Source organism: Excalfactoria chinensis, chromosome 1 (genome assembly GCF_039878825.1).
Source record: "Excalfactoria chinensis isolate bCotChi1 chromosome 1, bCotChi1.hap2, whole genome shotgun sequence".
Taxonomy (NCBI): Eukaryota; Metazoa; Chordata; class Aves; order Galliformes; family Phasianidae; genus Excalfactoria; species Excalfactoria chinensis.
This window is the reverse complement of record NC_092825.1, coordinates 120,080,989-120,101,602: the sequence shown is the minus strand read 5'-3', so window position 1 is coordinate 120,101,602 and position 20,614 is coordinate 120,080,989. Positions and strand designations below refer to the sequence as shown.

Below are 20,614 nucleotides of genomic sequence, written 5' to 3'. Positions count from 1 at the left end.
TAAAATCATTATGGATCTTGGTCTTAGATTTAGAAATAACTGAGGATAAAAGTAGATAATTAATGTGCTTTTTAAAATAGAAATAAAAAATGAAAATCAATAAAAAAATGCATAAAAACTTTAAAACATTTTTATTGTTTCAAAGGACATGCTGCATTTGGCTTTCTCTTACTTTCTCCAGAAAGCCTTTCAGATATGCTTGGAAAATGTCAAAGACTTCTCAGGTTAGAAAAGACGATCGCTGTTTACTTTTCAGAAAATTGGCATGCATTTATACTGTATTAATGCTTCTTGCCTGCAACTAACAGTCTTACTTTGAATTTATAGATCTCATATTCATTCAGAAAGAATAATGGGATTATGAGGAAAGTCTGTATATTGTTTTTGAGAATTCCAGTTCTATCAGAAATGGAAACAGTTTAAAAAGCAAGTGGAGGGTAAGCAGAAGAATGATCATCACTATTTTTGAAGAAAAACACTTCTAAAGCATTCTGAAATAAATAAATAAATAAATAAATAAATAATAGGGCTTGGATGTAGCTACCAAAAGCTGTTGTTGAACAATCACATATATGGCCTTCCCTTATTTTTCCTTGTATTTAAAATGATAAAAAATCATTAACCCCAGGAAGACACAAAACTAACAGGAAATGCTCAGTTAAGATAGTTGCACTTATGTCTCTTATTAAAAACTGTACTTGTAACATCTACTGCGCACAGGAAATTGAAAACAATAAAATAAAATAAAAAATCTATAATTAGTCATTTCTCATAATTCTATCTGCTGCTTGAGATAATTGATGAAAATCATAAATGAGGTATCAATATTGGGAGTAGGAAAAAGAAAGCCTAAATTGTTTCAACTCTTTAAATTACTAATTATCTTCAAATTATAGGTGTGCTCTACTCAAATCAAGATTTGACCACTCATTATATGAATTTAAGTTTCTTATGACTGAACTGATGCTGACAGATTCAAATGCCATAAACCAGAGTTCAAGTGAAGTCATAAAAAATATATGGTCATGAAAAAATATATAGCAACAATTAACTTTGATTGCAAGGTATTGTGACAGAGTACCAAGTCTTTATATTACCACAGACATTGATCACAATATATAATTTATTTATTTGTATTTATTTGACCATCTTTGTCTAGTTGTGGCTGCAAAATATAAGAAAATACAACTCCTCATTTATGTGTTATAGGGAAACATACAAAAAATATTACCAATGCAGCTTAGCATGGTTACTGACTTAATTACTGGTTCTTACTTCTGATATGACCTTGTAAAAGAAATATCACACCTTCAAGGACTGTTCTTATTTCTTTTCTGAAGTTCTGTTTTTTTGAAATTAAAATGCATTACTCCAAAAGAAAGATGATGATCTGAATAAGAATGTTCAGCTCTCAATTTCTATAACGCAAAATCTCATGCAGAGTAAAATTTGTTATATCTGGAGTAAAAGAAATGCATACAAAAATCAATCAATAAATAAATAAATCATTATGCATTTCTTAGAATTGCAGAATAGACTTTTATAATTCAGATAGCCCTTTCCACATATCAAAGTTCATCACATATTACCACTGCAAGACACACAAAAACATGTTCCTAAAATGGAATAGATCTAACCTCTCTTTTTTAAGAATATTCAAATGACTAAAAAGGAAAATTCTTAAGGCAATATCTCATTTCTGTCTACAAATGAATCAGGGAAACTCACAGGTCTCATTCTTCGCTCATCTTCTCCATTTAGCCTGTGTGTGTTCTTATCGAGGATGTAAGAAACTAAAACCCTTGCTGGAACTCACTGAGAAGGTGACTTAGGGACTGATTGTTAGGCAAGTTGATCTCTAGAGACTATTTAATGATTAGAATTTGATACCTGTCTGTTGGCATTTCAGTCCAAGCAGAAGAAACATTACAAGCATTACAATAGCCAAAAACATGGTGAGAAAAGCAATTCAAATCACCTGGGCATATAACTTGCCCTCACCCAAACATGGGAGGAAAACTCTTGCTGCTCTATTATACACATTCATAGAGTTGAATTATGCATGAGACATGGGCATCATATTTTCACTGCATTACCTAGTTCAGTTACTAGGTGGTGATACTGCCTTCATTTATATGATAATGTCACAATTATGCACTCATCCTGGAAATGGGATAGTTGAGTGACTACTCTTATTAACCTGAAGAATTCTAAGCCCACACCTCAATACAGGATGGGGTCACCAAAAAGCTTAGGAGTCCAGAGCAAGACAACCACTACTACTATTCCCATGCTGCCTGTTGCCGTCCACTATCTCCAGCAAAAACTGAGCATAAGAATCCACCTAGAAGAGTCTATTATACATTGTGCTTAATGACCTGTGCATGTTGAATACACAACTAAATGTGATCTTCTCATTAGCTGGCTTAAAAACTTACAGGTGGGATTTCTATTCTGTAATTTGAACCCCTAAATGCTAAGCAGGACATACCATACAGAAATCCTGTTACGGTTGAATTTCTAATGATTTTTGTCTGTTCTCTAAATAGTTCTATATAATTAAAAATGATGTGACATCCACTGATAAGAAATTCAGTATAGAGAATTTAGACTAAACTTCAGCTATTTTCTCTCATAATCTTCCATTCTTTTTATCATCCAAAACCAAATCCTCCTTCCAAAAGCTGACTGTGTGCCATTTAAACAGAAAGGAAACAAAACAAACAAACAAACAAACACAATCTACTGCATGATATTCACCTTGAATTCAAATTTCAGTAAACAAGGTTATAGATTCATTTTCATAATCTACATCTAATGTTAGTCTTTACTAACATAACATAAAACTGATAAGCTTGAGGAAAAACAGTATTACAATAAAAATGTATGGTTATTACCCTTGTATCTCTCAATGAGACATAAGGAACTCTTCTGAATTGTTTCCTGTGACTTTTTCATACAGTGAGTAATATCTATGAATGACTTTCTAGAGGACCCATGCAGTACCATTTTATCATACTCTTTAGCACACTCTACACGTTTCCACAGGAAAGCAAAACTAAATGGTTACTGCAAAAACTGCAGAGAGATTAATCTTATGACTTTTAATATTGATCATATTTTTCTGACCATGAAGCACATAAAATATTTACAGTAACTGCACTGTAGTTTCATATGCAGTATAAAGTTCTCATCATGACTGAGAAAAGAGAATAGAAGATGAGAAAATACACAAGTATATTTCATAATTAAGAGAACTTCTTTTTCTTGGCAATATAATTTCATGACAAAACATTATGCTGCACTGTCTTTCCAAGACTTGGCTTATTCCTGGTCTCTCATGCTTCTGAACATTTCCTCTCAGCAAAATGTCCTCTTTCCCTCCACGGCATTCTCAGTCCCATGTCTAAGCCACAAATCACAGCACAGCACTAGCTTGTTCTTTGCTCTGAGTCACAATTACATCCTCCAGATCTTTTCTTCTCTCTCATTTGTTCCTATCTTTTCTCTAATATTCTTTTATCATATATAATATATATATAATATGTATACTCAAGAGTTCACTCAGTGTATAACTGATTTTTAATTGCAAATTGAATCTTTTTTTCTTTTTTAAATTTAATTATTTAGATCCATTGGATGATATTGCAGAAACTATGAAATAGAAAACAATTTGCAGCTGTCAAGTTAACTAGGAAGAACTGATCTATTTTTCCTACCCTTAGCCAAATGATTTAGGTCAGGATTGAAAAACATATACTTTGTCACATGGCAGGAGTTACAGCTTCCTGTGTGCTACTATTATATCATCTTAAGAAATCCCACTAATAAGACATAATACCAACCAAAAATATCTACCACAAACTAATGCAGTCAATTAATAGAACAGATGGAGGTCAGGGCAGACAATTAAATCCCTTTGACAGAGGGAAAGATTATTCTACCTCGTATTGGAGATATGTCAGTAATTCCTGTCTGATCTGACTAACACTTTTATTCTTCAAAATAATTCCCTCTATAATGCCCTCTTTGGCACAAGAGGGAGAGATCTGTCATCTAAAGGGCTTGCAAAATGCTCTACATAATGACTTATTTTTAAAGTAGTGGGAAAGTGCACATATGATTTGTCAGCAGTATTTTTAGTGATTCTTAGAGAAAGAAAAACAGATATAATTTTTGTTTTTACTTAGCTGCTACTCTTCTTGAAGTTTGCCTTTCAAAGGGCTGAGAGGCTCACTTTGGCAAGATGCTAACCTCTTTCTTTTTTGGTATTTAGTATTGTCTTCCTTATACATGGGAGTATCTAGAATTCTTCATTCATTATTTCTCTGGCACAGATTTACTGACATACTGAAATCTGAAAATGATTACAGGTTTGTAAATATTATGTCTCTTAAACTCAGACACCAGTAAAATTTTATTTCTGCACATCAGGACTACACTGTTAATACTAAAAATCTGAAGTGTTGTTGCCCTATTCTGACCACACTGATGATATATTTCATACTTCAAGAAAAAAAAAAATTACATTACAACATTCTCTTGAATTATTTCTATCTTTTCTAACTTACTGATTTTCTGCATACACATTACTAACAATAAGCTACAGATAAAAGCTACAAAAAACTACATGTAAAAATTGTGCGTGAAAGAATTTAAACAAAATTTGTGAATGAATTTTTCTCTAAAAAAAGAAAAAAAGTATCAGTGTCAAACAAACCTTTATTTGATTTTAAATAGAAGTGACTTGAGAAAACAATTAACAAAAAATAAGCTTACACAACAGTGTGCTTTTTTTCTTTCAAAATGTTACTGCACAGCCCCAGCTTCAATTTTCATACTGGAGTTTCTTATATGTTCATTTTCCTCATTAAGCTTATCTATTGAAAATTGCTGCTTTGTAAGTTAAAAAATTTTGCAATCTCATCAAAGCTTTGTCTTTCAGCTTTCTGTTCTTTAACGAATTTTACTTCTGCATTCATTTAAAATTTATGCTGAGAACAACACAACCGAATTTCTCATGCCTCTGTGTCCTACATTACTTCTCTGTTTACACCTTTGTTCTCAGTTGTAACAGCTTCTGAGTTGAGGAAAAAGGTGTTTTAATTCTGCTATTGGTGGAACTTTGTATTGTAGTCTCACATCATTGCACTCAGTTGTATTTCACTAGCACTAAAAATACTAAAATATTAAGTGATTTCTGTAGCTTTTTTAAAAATTACTTCTTATTTTGTTTGGTTAAATAATCTATTTTTCTTGCAGTTCCTTTCCCTTAATTAGAATTAAATGTATACTACAGTTTCTCAGCCTCTAATTGCCCACCCCCTATCATTTTATGTGAATGATCATCATTATACAAACCTGTAATACAGCGATCTTTTTCGCTGGTGATATATCATACAATAATAGAATGGACGGGGTTCAAAAGGACAACAGTGATCATCTGGTTTCAACCTCCCTTCTATGTTCAGGGTCAACAGCTAACAGAACAGGTTGCCCAGAGCCACATCCAGCCTGGCCTTGAACGCCTCCAGGGACAAGGCATCCACAAACCTGTTCCAACCTGTTCCATATATATACTTTTAGTAACTCAAGGTAATGAAAAAGGAAGAAAGATAAAGTTATTTTAAACACGTGGGAAGAAGAATCGAACTGCTCTTAAATGGAAATGGAGAATTGGTGCAGGAAGGAACTTATAAACATCATCTGGTCCAAGCCCTCTGCTCAAGTGACATGTAAAGCTGATTCCCTGGGACCATGTCCAGATGATAGATTTTGAATACCACAGAGTTATTCAGACTTCCTCAGTCTCTCTGAGTGATCTATGCCAGTGCTCAGATTTTCAATCAGAAAACTAAAATTAAAATTAAATAAAATCAAGAAGAATAAAAGATGTAAATATTTAACACTGTTACCCAGATAAACTACTATTTACGTACTTTAAAAGCAAATGTGCTGCAAAGATTGGGACATATGCAATAAATATTTTTCATTGACAACTGGCTTATCAGTCATCAAGAAAAATACTCAGATATACGATCTGTAAGAAACCAAAACATTTCAGTTGATTTTTGAAATATGTAAATTACCATCTTAAAAGACTTGAGTATCAGCCACCTGTACTCTATCAATGAAATAAGCCAATCAACTAATTCAAATGAAAAACGATGCCCTTATAATTGCTAAGTATGGCTTGAATTTTCAAAGCAGTTTTTTTTGTTTTTGTTTTTTTTTTTCTATCAGTGTTATAAATTCAATTCCATAAAATGAGCAAGAATGAAGTACTTGGATGAGAATAACATGAGCTTCACATGTAGAAAACTTAATTCCCCCAAAGAATTTTGGTAACTTGCATACACTCAATCTGCAGAAAGGACCCCAGTGTAAAAGGAGAGAAAGGCAATTAAGTGAGTTTGTATAGCATCCCGATTAGTTTCAGAAAATCAAACTGGACATAGAGATAACTATTTTTTTCCCTCTAAAAAAAACCAAAACCAAAAACAACAACAACAAACAAAAACTAAATAAACAAAAAAGCATCTTTTTAATCCTTTAATTAATAATCCATAAATACAGTGCAAGTGTTTTTGCATGCAGTGAAATTAGCTGGTAACTTTAATTGGAAATTAATTGCGAAAACAGGCATTTCTTTTTAGATGATTCATTACAAACTAGATGTACTTCATTTGCCTATTGTTGTGTTATATCTCTTTCTAGTGTGTATATCTCTATATGTATGTGTTATAAGCTCTTTCCACCTTTTTCTTGAATTTAAATTCCAGGTGTATGTGTACATATATCTTTTCCTGGAGGGAAACATGACAAACAGAAAAAGGGTTTGTTTTTAGAGCTTTTATTCAAAGTTTAATGTATTTTATGTTAGAAAATAGTAAATAAGAAGTAACTACAATGCAAGAAAGGAATTGTAATTCTTGAAACACTTCAGTAATTTTTCTAATTAAGACAAAGTTATGCTCTTTGCAAGAGCTCTTCTGTTATGACACTGCATGCTAAAGACGAATTTCAAAAGTCCATCTGCATATATATAAATATATGGCCTTAAAGACTAACTGGTCTTGTTAACATTCTGTAAACAGTTGTGTAAGCTTTAAATCCACATTCATGTTCTGAGCACAGATGTATGAATCTCCATCACTATCAGTGAAACTGCAACCAGGTGAAAAACAATTTTTTTTATCTCTTCAGAAGCAGACAATATAGTGCCTGAAAACAGATGGAATCTAAATTTGACTTGACCCAAGTAGTTTCAAATACATACAGAAATACTGAACTTTATTTCAAGTAGGAGATAACATTTATCCTGTATTCCTGTTCTCCTGTTTTCTTTTTTTGGATGTTCCTTGGGAACAAATGATGGAATTCAAAACAGCACATATGAAAGTGCTTTTTTTTTTTTTTTTTTTTTTTTTAATAATAATAATAATGAACATCATAAAAAAAAAAGAAAGTAAAACTAAAGTGTTTTAGATATTTTTGACTTTCCTATTAAACACTCAACAGAAAAATGCTGCATATAGGCATTTTGTGAACGTCACCAAAACATGAAAACAAAATGCCACTATAAAGTATACAGCTGAAGAATACTACATGTCTGAGTCTAAACTAGCATGCAATTTAGGCTAAATGTATTTTATATTCACATATACAAACAAACAAATTTACCTTCAGAACCAAACAGTGATTTTCAGTTCTAAGATATTTCTGCAAGCAGTTTGACTTTCTGATAGCAAAAGCATTTTAATTTTCTTTATTTCATTTGAAAAAGAAATAAATTATCTTCCCTAGTCACTCAATAGCTGCATCAATTTGTTTTCAGGGCAGTGATTAGCATAATTGTGGTGGATTACTTGCATTTGGCACAGAACAGAAATAATTCTGTATTTTTCATCACTAAAGAACTATGCTACATTGTTTCCTCTAGCAATACAATACTAGCATTTTAAAAGACACTTAAATTAAATATCCAGTCAGTTTCTCAAAACAAAGCCCAGACTATTTCCCTCTCCTCTGGAATTTTCTGCGACACCAGCAATCTCAGTTTCATTCCTAGCAGTTCAGAACAGCTACATCTCGTCAGCTCCTAGAAAACTTAAGAATTCTTCTTCAGTTCTCTCCTTCCCATAGAATGATCAAGGTCAAATCCAAAAAAGTCCTGGGTATCTAACACAAGATTTATATTCAGAAGAAGATCCAAATGGTCTTTATGTTTCTTACTAGTTAACCTTAGAAATACATAAAATATTAGAGGCCTTCTCTTTTGTATTATAAAGCAGTCAGGCTTTGGGCCACAAAAATCCCACCTAATATTCTAGATACTTGAAAATCCAGAGGAATAGTAGTATTCCCTAGAGAGAGAAAGACATGCTTCTGCATGTAGCCAGCAGTCCAGCATCTTGACTGACTAGCTTACTGCTTGCCTCACACTTGTTTGTTTTCAGAATTAAAAAGTAGGAACAAATTTTAGATAAGTTTTAGTTCTAGATTCTTTTGCTGCCTAAATGAGGTAGCCTACCTGCAAGCTAGGTGTCTAGCAGTGCAGTGGGGATCTACTCTATTTACTTAACATCTAGAGATGCATCCAGAGTGTGAAAATGGAAATATTTGAGTATGAAGTTCTTCTACATGAGTCTGGCAGACACAACATAACAGTTACAAGAAACGAAGCCTTCTAAAGTACTTCTGGAAGTATAACAGGCTTGTGCAGGATTCCTGAAGTTGCAACCTGACCTAACACAAAGATACAAAAAGTGTAATTGTCATGCTGAGTTTCTTAAAGTATTACATGCGTGTTAAAAATTATCTGTCATGTATATACAAGACCATTTACTTTGAGACTCTTACATGTTTAATAACATGGTCCTTGCATTATAACTTGTATTAAAAGGATTACATTGTATGGTTGACTTCAACACTAGAAACTAGAGCTGATGGTTCCAGAGCTAAAATGGTTTTTAGCAAAAGATGTAGAAGATGGTCTCACTTGTCATACTACTGAGATATCCAAACAAAACACGACAGTTGTGTAATTAACAATGAAAACACAGCATGTTGTGAACTTAGCATGAAGAACAACACTGTATGTGATTTATTTACAGTGAGACATTCCTTTGAAAAAATACCATTATACCTTTTATAGCGAAAAGTGGTTATTTTTTTTAATCCGTAGGTTAAAAATTATCAGTACAAGCTGACAAAACATCACTACCTGTTCCATACAGTTCATTTAATTTTTGAGTCACAGTGATAAAATGTATTCCCATTCAAGCATTAATTAAAATATAGAAATACTAAATATTTAAATATATCAATATATAATTAAATATATTAAGATTTACACTAAAGTTCTTTGAATTTAACATGACTGAATTAAAAAAAAAGCAAACATTTATAATTACTCAAATGAGCAGCATATGCAAAGCATGTTGTACGATTATTTTCTATTTCTTTCTCTTGCTTAAATAAAATGTTACAATTCCATGAACTACAGTTAGTCATCCAGTCTGCATAATACTAAAATTATGTAATTTTAAGTCTTTTGTTACTGCTGTTGCACAGTGCCCTAAATAGTGTACATTAGTTGTAAATAGTTCAAATTAATTGTCTAAAAAATCAGTTGTGTTTATGGAATCATTTCTTAGATAAGAAAAGTTTATACATTTTAAAGTTTTAAAGTAATTGTGCCAGATTTTTATTTTTTAATCACACTTCACAGTTGAAATTGTAATTTTAAAAAAAAAAAAATATTGCTATGAAAGTGTGAATTCATTTATTGAAAATTAGAGCTAATTATTTTAGGCAAAAGTGTTAAATATGTTTGGTTGTATTGCCATCTGAAATAAATTAATCCTCTGGAATGTGTGATTGTTCCATCTTATTTGCATAGAGCTAGATCACTTGGATTCTTCAGAAATCTACATTTTGGTGGAGATCATTACAGTGTGTCTTCATTTAAATAGCTTAGGTCAGTCACAATGAAACAGATGAATACCTCAGTAAGAGAAAGAATGGATATGTCACTTCAAATTCCCATACCACAGCATCAGTGATGTCATGAAGCTATTGAGACTGCTACATATAATTTGCTAAGGTTTAATTTACCAGTCATCCAATGAAAGCACTGTTTAACAAGAGTTTGTATTGTTCAGCTGAGTGCTTCCGTTTGTGGCCATACACTGTGACAATACTAGGAAAAGCAAAGGTTTTGATGAACCTTGAACACTGAATCTTGAGATCTGAGAAAGTTATATTGTTCCCTGACTCTCCTCGGACAACTAAAAATTGATCCATTTCCTAAAACTCTTATGATTAGAGCTGGAACGATTTATTCCTGCTTTCTAATGTGAAGGCTTTATTATTCCTTCACATTTGTTACCATAAATGATACAAGGCAAAAGGCTTGATCAGATTCTGAGAACATGATCAAGAATCTGACAGTATGTGGATACATCAAAGAAACTACACAGCATCCCACAGACTACCACAGGGCTCCATCTGCACAGTCAGCTGTCAGGTCAGGATTTTAGAATGAAATTCTGCCATTTAAACTAGCTTCTACCTGTGAAGTAAGATCAAAATCTGAGGACCATTTGCTTGTTTTCATGTTTGTTACTATATTGGACACTGCCAGAAAGCACTTGCTTGCATACTCTAAACATTAATTGCACTTTTCTCTCCTTGAGGAGGATTATTTTCATTGCAGGATTATGGTGAAGAATTTTAGCTGGAGTTCTGTATAAGAATGATAGCAAGAAAAAAAAAGTTGTCCAGGTGTGGGGACTCCTTTCTGTATTTTCCTTGCATATAAGCAAAAGTCATAACAACTACTATTTTTGAAACACTATTAATGATTCCCAACACTCTTACAGTTCATCTGATTATGTAAATGGTTCCCTGTTCTCCACTACAAATGTATTGTTACAGCTGATTTGGGTTGTGCTCTCTTCTGAAAACCTTCAGATCTGTTTCATTTCCTGACAAAGATCTCATAAGAATACAGTCTTCATCCAGACAAAATATCAAATTCCTTAACATATACTAGCATATCTCTGTTGTGGTTGTAGTGAGTAATTTAGGACTGGCAATTGAACATGTATGCTTGTGAAAACGTACACTAGAAGAAACCAGCAATCAGAGGATCTGAAATAAATCTGAAGCAGATTTAAAGCTTTAATTTTTATTCTCTTGATTTATGCACAGTCCAATTATCACTTCACACAAGCAAGGAAACTTTCAAAAGGCATGTCTTCTGATGTCTGAGGGTTAAAATATAGAGATCAGTAGGCTCTATCTCACTTTTTTAATGTTGTTTGTTTCCCTTTCTTCTGATTCTCCACAAATTTCCTTCTTTGCATTATTAGCAAAAACAAACAACATGCTGAGAAAACACTGAACACTACAATCACACCATCCTTCAGATTTCTTTCCAGACTCTTCCCACCTTCTGTCATTTATCTCAGTATACTCTGATAGATCTTGAGACTATTAAACTTTTTGCCCCTTCTTGGGACCTGGCTGTGGCTAATTTTAAACATGAACTGTCAGTTCCAAATAAATTAACTGATTATTTTGACTTTAACTCCAGCCGTGTTTTATTTGTATCAGCTTTATATTCTTTGTATCAATGATTTTCTTTCTTCCTGATTATTATTATTTTTTTTTATAAATCACAAATTCTCCAAGGAGAGTGGGTAATTGAATCCTATCTATGTATTCAAGCATAGGTGTACTACTATTAAAATAACCACTAAGAGTTCAGCTATGACTGTGATCAACATGGATGCTAAACTATTAAACAGGCTCCTATTCATCAAATGTTTTTTATTGTATTACATTTAAATTAAAACAAATTGGAATAAACATGGTTCAGTGATGCAAAAATCACAAGAGTTTACAAAGCTGCTATTCTCTTTGTCTGTTTTTTTACAATTCACATAATGGTACCCTCATCTCATAACCAGTCTGTCATACTCTGAATTATTGCTTATTCACAGCTCTATTATCATATCAGATACATTACTATTTCTTCTCCCTAAATTTAAGACCCACTGCATCTGGTGCAGTGGTGGTGTTAGGGAAAAGTGTCTCATCTTCTTCAAAGCCTATATAGCATAAAATGTGAGAAGGAAGATCATCAGATGAACTTTTCTAGACATTTGTGTATGTCCTTCTTTATTATTAATCAATAAACCAGACCTAGTATGAAAGACAGATTGTTAGATTAATCTGATCTTTTTAAAAAGTCTATGCATAGATTTCTAATCCAAATCTTTGTTACATATTTCGTCTTGATATTGTAGGAATGTTCAAATGTGTGCACATATATATGCATATATGCACTATTAAATTATCTTACCTCATATTTTACAAATAAAGTGAGAGAAAAAGATATGTCTTCTCTTTCTAACTCAAACCTGACTGATTAGAAGTATCACAATGGCCAAGTTTAATCCAGTACCTGCATATAGGTACTGTTCCATATTTACAGAAATGAAAATTATACAAAATTCCTGCTTACCATGAATAAGCACATAAACAGCATTAAAATTTAGAATGGGCTGCATTCCAGATCTTACTGTATGAATACATGATAAACCATAAGTATTTTATATGTTGCAAACACCTATTTAGCAAATATGTGGACATTAGCAAAGGATACTTGCTATTCATCAATGTAATGTATTTTTCAGAGAATGATATTGTTCTGACTATAATTTTAGTACTTACCACTGTGTTGTATCTTTGAGAAACCTTCAGAATCCCCCCAAAGGAGGCAGCATGCCATCATTTTAGTAACAGCACAAACATTGCCTGTTAGAAAGAAATATAAAGTGCTCTTCAGTAAAAGAAGGAAAAAGAACAGGCTTATTAATCACAGTTAGTGAAAAAAAAAATAAAATGATTTTACCTGCAATACTGATTTTCAAGATTAAATATATAGAGATAATCAGAAAACAAAAAAATATGACAATAATCTATTAATGTTTGCCATCACAATTACTAGAAATATGTATTTTTTCTGTGCATATCAATGTTTCATGAAAAATTTCCTTTTATACTTTAAACCACAGAAGGATTTTAGGGAAAGAAAATTAAGGAAACCTTAAGACAAATTAAAAAAACAAACAATTTTTTGCATTATTATTATAAAAATATTTATTTAAACATATGCTATATATATTCAAATGAAGAATGTTAAATCATGTGACAGTTTCCTGAAATTACATACTATAGACTTTAGAAGAGAGTATTATGGAAAAATAGCAACAATATACTTTCTCATCTGATCCTTAATCAGATTTCGATATTTAATTCTCACTTGAGCATGGTTTACTTCAAGGATTTCAATTAGTTTACCTGGATTTAACTATTTTATCTGAAAAATGAAGTATTGCTTTTGTTTGTTTTCTACATAAGTAATGATGACCAGAAAAATACCAGACATGCACCAGGCTTTTTAAAAACAAACAAACAAACAACAACAACAAAAAACGATAGGTAATTCACAACTGAAGCTTATACTGCAAATGACATTTCAATTGATAATTTATTTATCAATAATCTATCTCTTTAGATATTTAGACAGACTAACTACCAATATTTGCCAATAGTCTGTTCTGGGAGGACTACACTGAGACACTGGAATTTAAACTTCAAAATATAACATGCAAAAAAAGTTACTGCAAGTAATTTGTGTTTGTTTGAGGACTGCATTAGCTGACTTCACAAAAATCAGGATAGCCACATTTATGCCACCGTACATATTCTACTTGGATTGCTTTTTTGTTTATTTGTATCTCTCAATGCACCAAGATGATACATATCATTTATTCATATTTTCACTCTCTTTGTCACTACAGACAAGCACCTTAAATGATTTCAAGACAAATGACAGGTGAAAGAGTGAGGATATCAAGTAATCTCACTATTCTTATAATAAAGCCAGCAAAGTTACCATTTCTGAAAAATTCACATATTGCATTTTTCCACCGTATAGTACTTATTAACACAGTACAAGCACTTCTGCAATAAGATGACAAATGTTTCACTAACTTGCACAGCTTTCAGAGTCCAACTACCTGTTATTTGTTAGTAGGACAAACATGACTTCCAGATAACTGATGATGTACTATTATCACAGAGTATATAAACAAGTATATATATATATATATATATATACATACACACAAATACAAACACAGACTCTCTTAGTATGTAAATATAATTAGAGTGACTATAAACAATTATTATCTCTTAGTAATAAAGATCCTAAGAACAGAGAACCAAAATTCCATCTTCCACATCAGCATATTTTCTCATATCATTCAAATATACCAGGTTTTGTACTTAAATTTTGCCCAAAGTAAAATGTAAATGAAATACTACTGTCATACTCTTCAATCTTAATCACACTGAATAATTCTTGCTCTTTACACTCATATTGAGTGCTATTGATTTCATACAGCTGCAAACACAACTCCCAGTCCCATGTAACTAAGGTGATTACCTCTAGAAACTGGAAGTATGTACCTGTGGTTGGATATCTCAATACATGTATTTCAGTCTGAAAGGAACTACTAATTTAGGAATAGGGAATCAAGTACAATTTTTTATGATTAAAAAATGTGTGAAACATTCCAACTAAACTGTGTAGTTTATTAATTAATAAAAATTCATATAAACTGTGAAAGTGTCCATCTGGACACTTATCACACAGGAAACCTGGCAGCAGTTGTACATTTTCATACACACCCTTTGAAGAATCATGAAGCTTGGGGCATTCTTTGTTCCAAGCTATGGCAATGTCTTAAATCTATCCATATGACAGTGTCATTTTTATAGGAGATTTTACTGTTCATGTAGATTATGCCAGCCTTTTCAATTCTCTAAGAATAGTAGGTGATAAACATAGGACATAAGAAATTAGGAAAGCTTTAAGGAATGGCAGGACAGTGAAAATCCACTAATGCTCACACGGATTCCTATCTCAGAAATGAATTATTTATTTGTTTATTTATTTATTTATTTTGAGTCTTAACAGCTTCCTTCTTTCTATAGGAAGTGAACAGTGCTCAATTCAGCTTTGCTGACAGAGATTACATTTACTGTCTCTACTTTGTAGAATAAATAGAACTAAGAAAATGGTATTTGTAAAATAAGTTTTCCGTGTTTACTCCCTACACCTTTGTACTTCTCTTTTCACCTCCAGTCTGGCTTATAGATCCCATCATTCTTCTTACCAGACCGACGACTAGATTATTGTTTAGACCATGTATCTTCCCCTAAACCATTCTGTTCTTACTATTCTTTTCCATTTGCACCTCTCCTTTATAACTTATCTGCCTAATAGGCAACTGCTCTTCAAAGGAGAGCTGCAAATACTGCACCACTTTTCTACCAGTATGCTCTTAGGGAAGTATATACATACATGTCAGAAGACTAGTAGTCAAGTTGTAAGATAAAACATGGAAGTGGTCCTTTTAAAAAGTGACACATTTTCTCCATGTTTTGCAACAATTGACTTTTTTTACAAAAGTCTAATACAAATGTTAAGGGAATTTGGCAGTCCTTCTAATCTTACTTCCAGTGCAGACACTGTATCTTAAATCTGATGGCACTGTAATCATTTTAGTTTTAAAGTTACTCTATTTAAGTTTAATTATTTGGTTCATTTCCTAGAATGATATTAGCATTAACTGATTTTATAAGTAATGCAAGAAGCACAACCATAACTGAGAAACAAAGTCTCTATCTCATGGAAAAAAAAAAAAAAAAAAAAAAAAAAAAAAAAAAAAAAAAAGTTGTTTTTTGTTGGTGTTTTTTGTTGTTTGTTTGTTTGTTTTACATGATTGCCCACTCTCTCTAGCAATCCCCAAAATATCTGACAGGTCTTCACAATACCCAGTTACGAAGTAGGATTATTTATTCGTTCTTTGATGCTCAGTTCTATTCATCAGGGTGGCTGGACTACGGTAACTCTGGCAGAAGCAGTTAGGTTCATAACGTGACAAAATATAGCATTATAAACACAGTCTTAGCAACATTAAATTCATCTTTAAAAGTGTCCACTATAATGATTACACATTTTAATCTATTTGATAAATTAGTAGGAAAATAGGCATCCCAAATGATACAAGACCATGATTCAAAGACAGTGGGCTTTCAGCAACAACAACAACAACAAACAAACAAAAAACAAAAAACAAAAAAAAACCAAAAAACAACACTTTTTGCATATATTGAGGTAGTGTTGACTTACAGATATCTGAGCAATGAGTGGTGGTAAATTACTGCCTTCACTTAAAACAAATGGAAGTATCATATAATGAAAAGCCTAAGAAATGGATCTTTGACTTCTCAGGAATTCTATCTCTGACCAGAGAGAGGAAATCAGCCAACAAAAAACTCCTGGGGGGAGCTGTTTTTTCAACATTGATGAATAGTAGCACATTAGAAAAAGTGGAAATGTCTCATCTACACAGTCTCCCTAAATGATAATATTTTCAGCTGTATTCCTTGTCTTCAAGCAGATCAGAAACATAGAGTAGAACTCATGTTGCTTCTTTCTCCCTTTCTCTCTCCCCCTAACATCATAGTTTTCTCACGTTCCTCTGTTTCATCTCCTTCTGCTTTAAATAGTTACACCTTTGAACCTACCTGTGCCTCTGATCTTGATTTCTGCCTGTCCCATAAGGATCTCCTTGTGGTAGTATACTCAAATAAAGAAGAAAAAGGCTGACACTCCTCTGAAGTCAGAGGTGAAGGACTGAATCCTCAGCCATAAGCAACTACAATATCCCACAGAACAGGTGGGTGGCTTCAGAGATAAGCTACAAGAAAAATAAAGAATAGGAATATATGAATCTGTGCAAGGTCTGCAAGATCAGGATAAACCCAAGCAGAGACCAGAGGTGAACAGAGAAAGTCAGTAGAACAGCCTAACATAAATGGCAATCAGAGTCTGCTCTTCATAGAAAACAGGCTCCTACCAAACACAGTACCACAGAAACTGAAAGGATGAGGCCATCGCCACAGGATGTATTCCAGCAAGGAAGAATGAAACTCTTCGTAAAGCACAATGGCATCTAGAAACAAGTGAGGTGAATTTGCAGTGGTACCTTTTTTTCAAAATAGAACTGACATTTCTTGAAAAATCTTGCCTTCAAAAGTATTTAGGTACTAATCTTTTCTAATAAGGCTTGAAAAATGAAAATTCATTTCTCACGTGCACTGCATTTGAATTACCAGCTACCTGGATCAAAACGAAGATATAATGTATGATAAAACAGATTTAAAAATCCTAACCAGACGAATAAAGGTAAGCGTCTGAATACAATGTAATACATGTTTCATTGGGAAATTTCACGATTTTTGCAATATCAATAAACTAAAATCTCAGGGCTTAATGAATGAAAATATCATTTTAATATGGCTGCAAACAAACCTATTGATTAACACTGCAGTTAAAAAGAATAATGAAATGGGGAAAAAAAATGCTGAGGGGCAAAAAAACAAAATAACAAAAAAAAACCCAAAACCACAGCAAAACAAAACAAAACAACCCCCCCCCCCCAACTCCCTCTCTCCAATAGATAGATAGATAGATAGATAGATAGATGATAGAGATAGATAGATAGATAGATAGATAGATAGATAGATAGATAGATAGATAGATAGATAGATAAATGAATGAAACAGAGGCTTTAAATAATGGTGCTAGACAGAGTCTGGTTTCTAAAGCAAAAACAAACAAAAAAAAAGAGCCCACAAAACCAACAACAAAAATCAGCCTTCTGTAGAATCTGCAGACTGCTACTACAAGTCAGGAAGAATTAAATTCATGAAGCCTGAGCTCAGGACAGTAATACACATAGCAGAATTGCCGATAATGCAGAAGAGTGTGATTTGCTATGTTAAGAAATTCCGAATGGTATATGGAATGACAAATACCCCTAGAGGAACTCCAAGACAGAAAGTGGCAATGCCAGGAAAGAACATAAGATGTAACAAAAATAAAAGACATAAGAAAGGCTAAGTCTAAGGTCAAAGAGAAGGGAGAGAGTGCCAGTCTTGTGTTAAAAGAAAAGCTTGATCCTATGTCAAGGAGAAAAGCTAAGCCTGTGATTAAGGAGGAGGAGGAAAAGGAAGACAAGATACAGCTAAAGGAGAAAGATAGGAGAAAGGGAGGGGAAATGAGAAATCTAGGGGAAAAAAAAAAAAAAAAAAAAAAAAAAAAAAAACAGATTAAGGACAAGCCCAGGTGGAAAGAATAGAATCCAAAAAGAGCTTCAAGATCATGCTGAGACATACTGAAAATTAAAGATCAGTTGAAACAGCAAGAGCTCCACATAATAACCCTCAAGCCTGTCAAGGTACAGCTTTCAGAGGTAGTGGAAAGAGAACCAGATGAACAGAAGACAAAATAATCCACCCGGTGGCACAGAGTTTAAATCATCTATTCAGTCCTCACTTCAAGCATAGTTAAGTCTCCTTGGGCCTTTTAATATCATTTCTGTGTTTCTGAAAGTAGCAGCAAGAAATGTGCTGAAAGGCGCTTAAACAGCTATTACCGTAAGGCTCTTGCTATGCTCAAAGTAATGTTGACTATTTGTGTCACTTCCAAGTTATTACTGGTAAAGCAATTACCCTTGATTAAATCATGTATGCCTCTCTGTGCATAAGCAAGCTCTGGTAAATGTATCTGCCTTTCTCCCATATTATTTTTTTTAAGAACATAGGTAATTCACAAAGAAATTCTCTTCAAATGTTCACAGCTAGAAAGACTGCAATGAATGAAAATTCATTCAATTTAAATTTACACACGAAAATCCTCTCATAAATGATTATTTTTTACCCTTACACAACTTTTCCTATGTATCAGGAATAATGATTTTCAATCATTGAACAGTGTAATTATAAGCCACTGAACTACTTTTCCTTCTTGCTCCCAAAAACATGTAGTATAAGGTATGAGAAATTTAAACACAGCAAACAGACTGAAATCAGAACACCAGCACTTTTTTTTTTTTTTTTTTTTTTTTTTTTCCAATGTAGCTGGAACATACATTTTCTCAGCAGACAGAGCATGCATAGTGAAGACAACTAAGGAAAATGGAGCTACTCCAATTCAATCTTGACAAGCTGGCTGCAGACCCTTAAGTGAGATACCACAGCCTATGCTTTCTGGAAAGTGATAAAAAGCAGAGTTTGACTAGCAAACTTTGTTGTCTCCATCTCTTCTGAAGAAAGGTCTTTAGTTTATATTTATTTATTGTAATAATGTATCTTCAGTACTTTTGACATGACTGAGACACCTACTTAGCTTCTCTTTCTGTGACAGAGGTGCTATCTCTCTGTTCAGTGATCCATTTGTGGCTTTGGATTTAGTCACTTAGGGAATGGCTTTCTGCATTCAGAATTTTTTTCTTTTCAAGTACATCAGCTGATGAAATGAGTGATGTTAATTTTCTTTGCAAACCTTACTAAAATTTGTGATTACCTAAGTGAAATAATAACACAAGATTGTGTATTAAAAACAAGGGATCAAAAATGAAATAGAATAAAAATTGCCTTCCAAGTCCAAGTGTTTCCACTGGTTTTGGAAAGTTATTTCCTGCTTTAGATATATATATAACATAGTAAATAGAAAACATCTGTGGTGGGTTAGCTCTGGCCAGAAGCCAATTTCCCACTCATCTGCTAGCTCATTCCCCTTCTTCACCTCAAATACTGTGTCCAGTTTTGGGCACCTCAGCACAAGAAAGATATGGAAGTACTGGAGCAGGTCCAGAGAAGGGCAACGAGGCTCGTTAAGGGCTTGGAGAATCAGCCCTACGAGGAGAGGCTAAGGAAGCTGGGGCTGTTTAGTCTGGGGAAAAGGAGGCTGAGGGGAAACCTTATTGAGCTCTTCCAGTACCTGAAAGGTTCTTACAGTGAGAGTGGGGCAGGTCTCTTCTCACTAGTGACAAGTGACAGGACAAGGGGAAATGGCCTCAAGTTGCGCCAGGGCAAGTTTAGGTTGGATATTAAGAAGAACTTCTTTACAGAAAGGGTAGTTAGGTACTGGAATAGGCTCTCCAGGGAGGTGGTTGAATCGCCATCCCTGGATGTGTTCAAGAGCCGTTTGGATGTGGTACTCAGGGATATGATTTAGTAGAGGTTTTTTTTTTTTTTTAGAGATAGGGTACTGGTTAGGCTGCGGTTGGACTTGATTATCTTCAAGGTCTTTTCCAACCTGGGTAATTCTATGATTCTATAGGGGGAGAAAAGAGGATGAAAAAAACTTGTGGATTGAAATAAAGGAGAGAGAGATTGATTACCAATTATCATCACAGGCAAAACAGATTCAATTTGTGGAAAATTAACTGGAATGGGTGTTTGGTTGTCAGCCAACGCTAATCCGCCACAGTCCTATAACCATATTTGGTTCAGACTGTACAGGGATAATGGACTATCCAAGATTAAATGTAGAAGAGTATTGAGGCTTTTGTGCTTTAAAGTACTATTAATTTTCATATCTTATTTAACAATTTTGCACAAAGATAAACTTCCACCTAAAATGTATGCATTATTATTCCATTTCTCTTTGTGTCCTGAA

At 33.2% G+C, this 20,614-nt stretch overlaps 1 protein-coding gene across 3 annotated transcripts in view; it reads right to left on the bottom strand.

Moving 5' to 3' along the window:
• Nucleotides 1-20,614, bottom strand: part of NLGN4X (neuroligin 4 X-linked) — a 146,096-nt gene that overhangs the window by 104,812 nt on the left and 20,670 nt on the right. For all 3 annotated transcript variants that reach the window (XM_072333133.1, XM_072333125.1, XM_072333143.1), the window contains exon 2: nt 12,745-12,828. The gene's annotated coding sequence lies outside the window, so the exon portion shown is untranslated. The remainder of the gene's footprint in view (nt 1-12,744; nt 12,829-20,614) is intronic.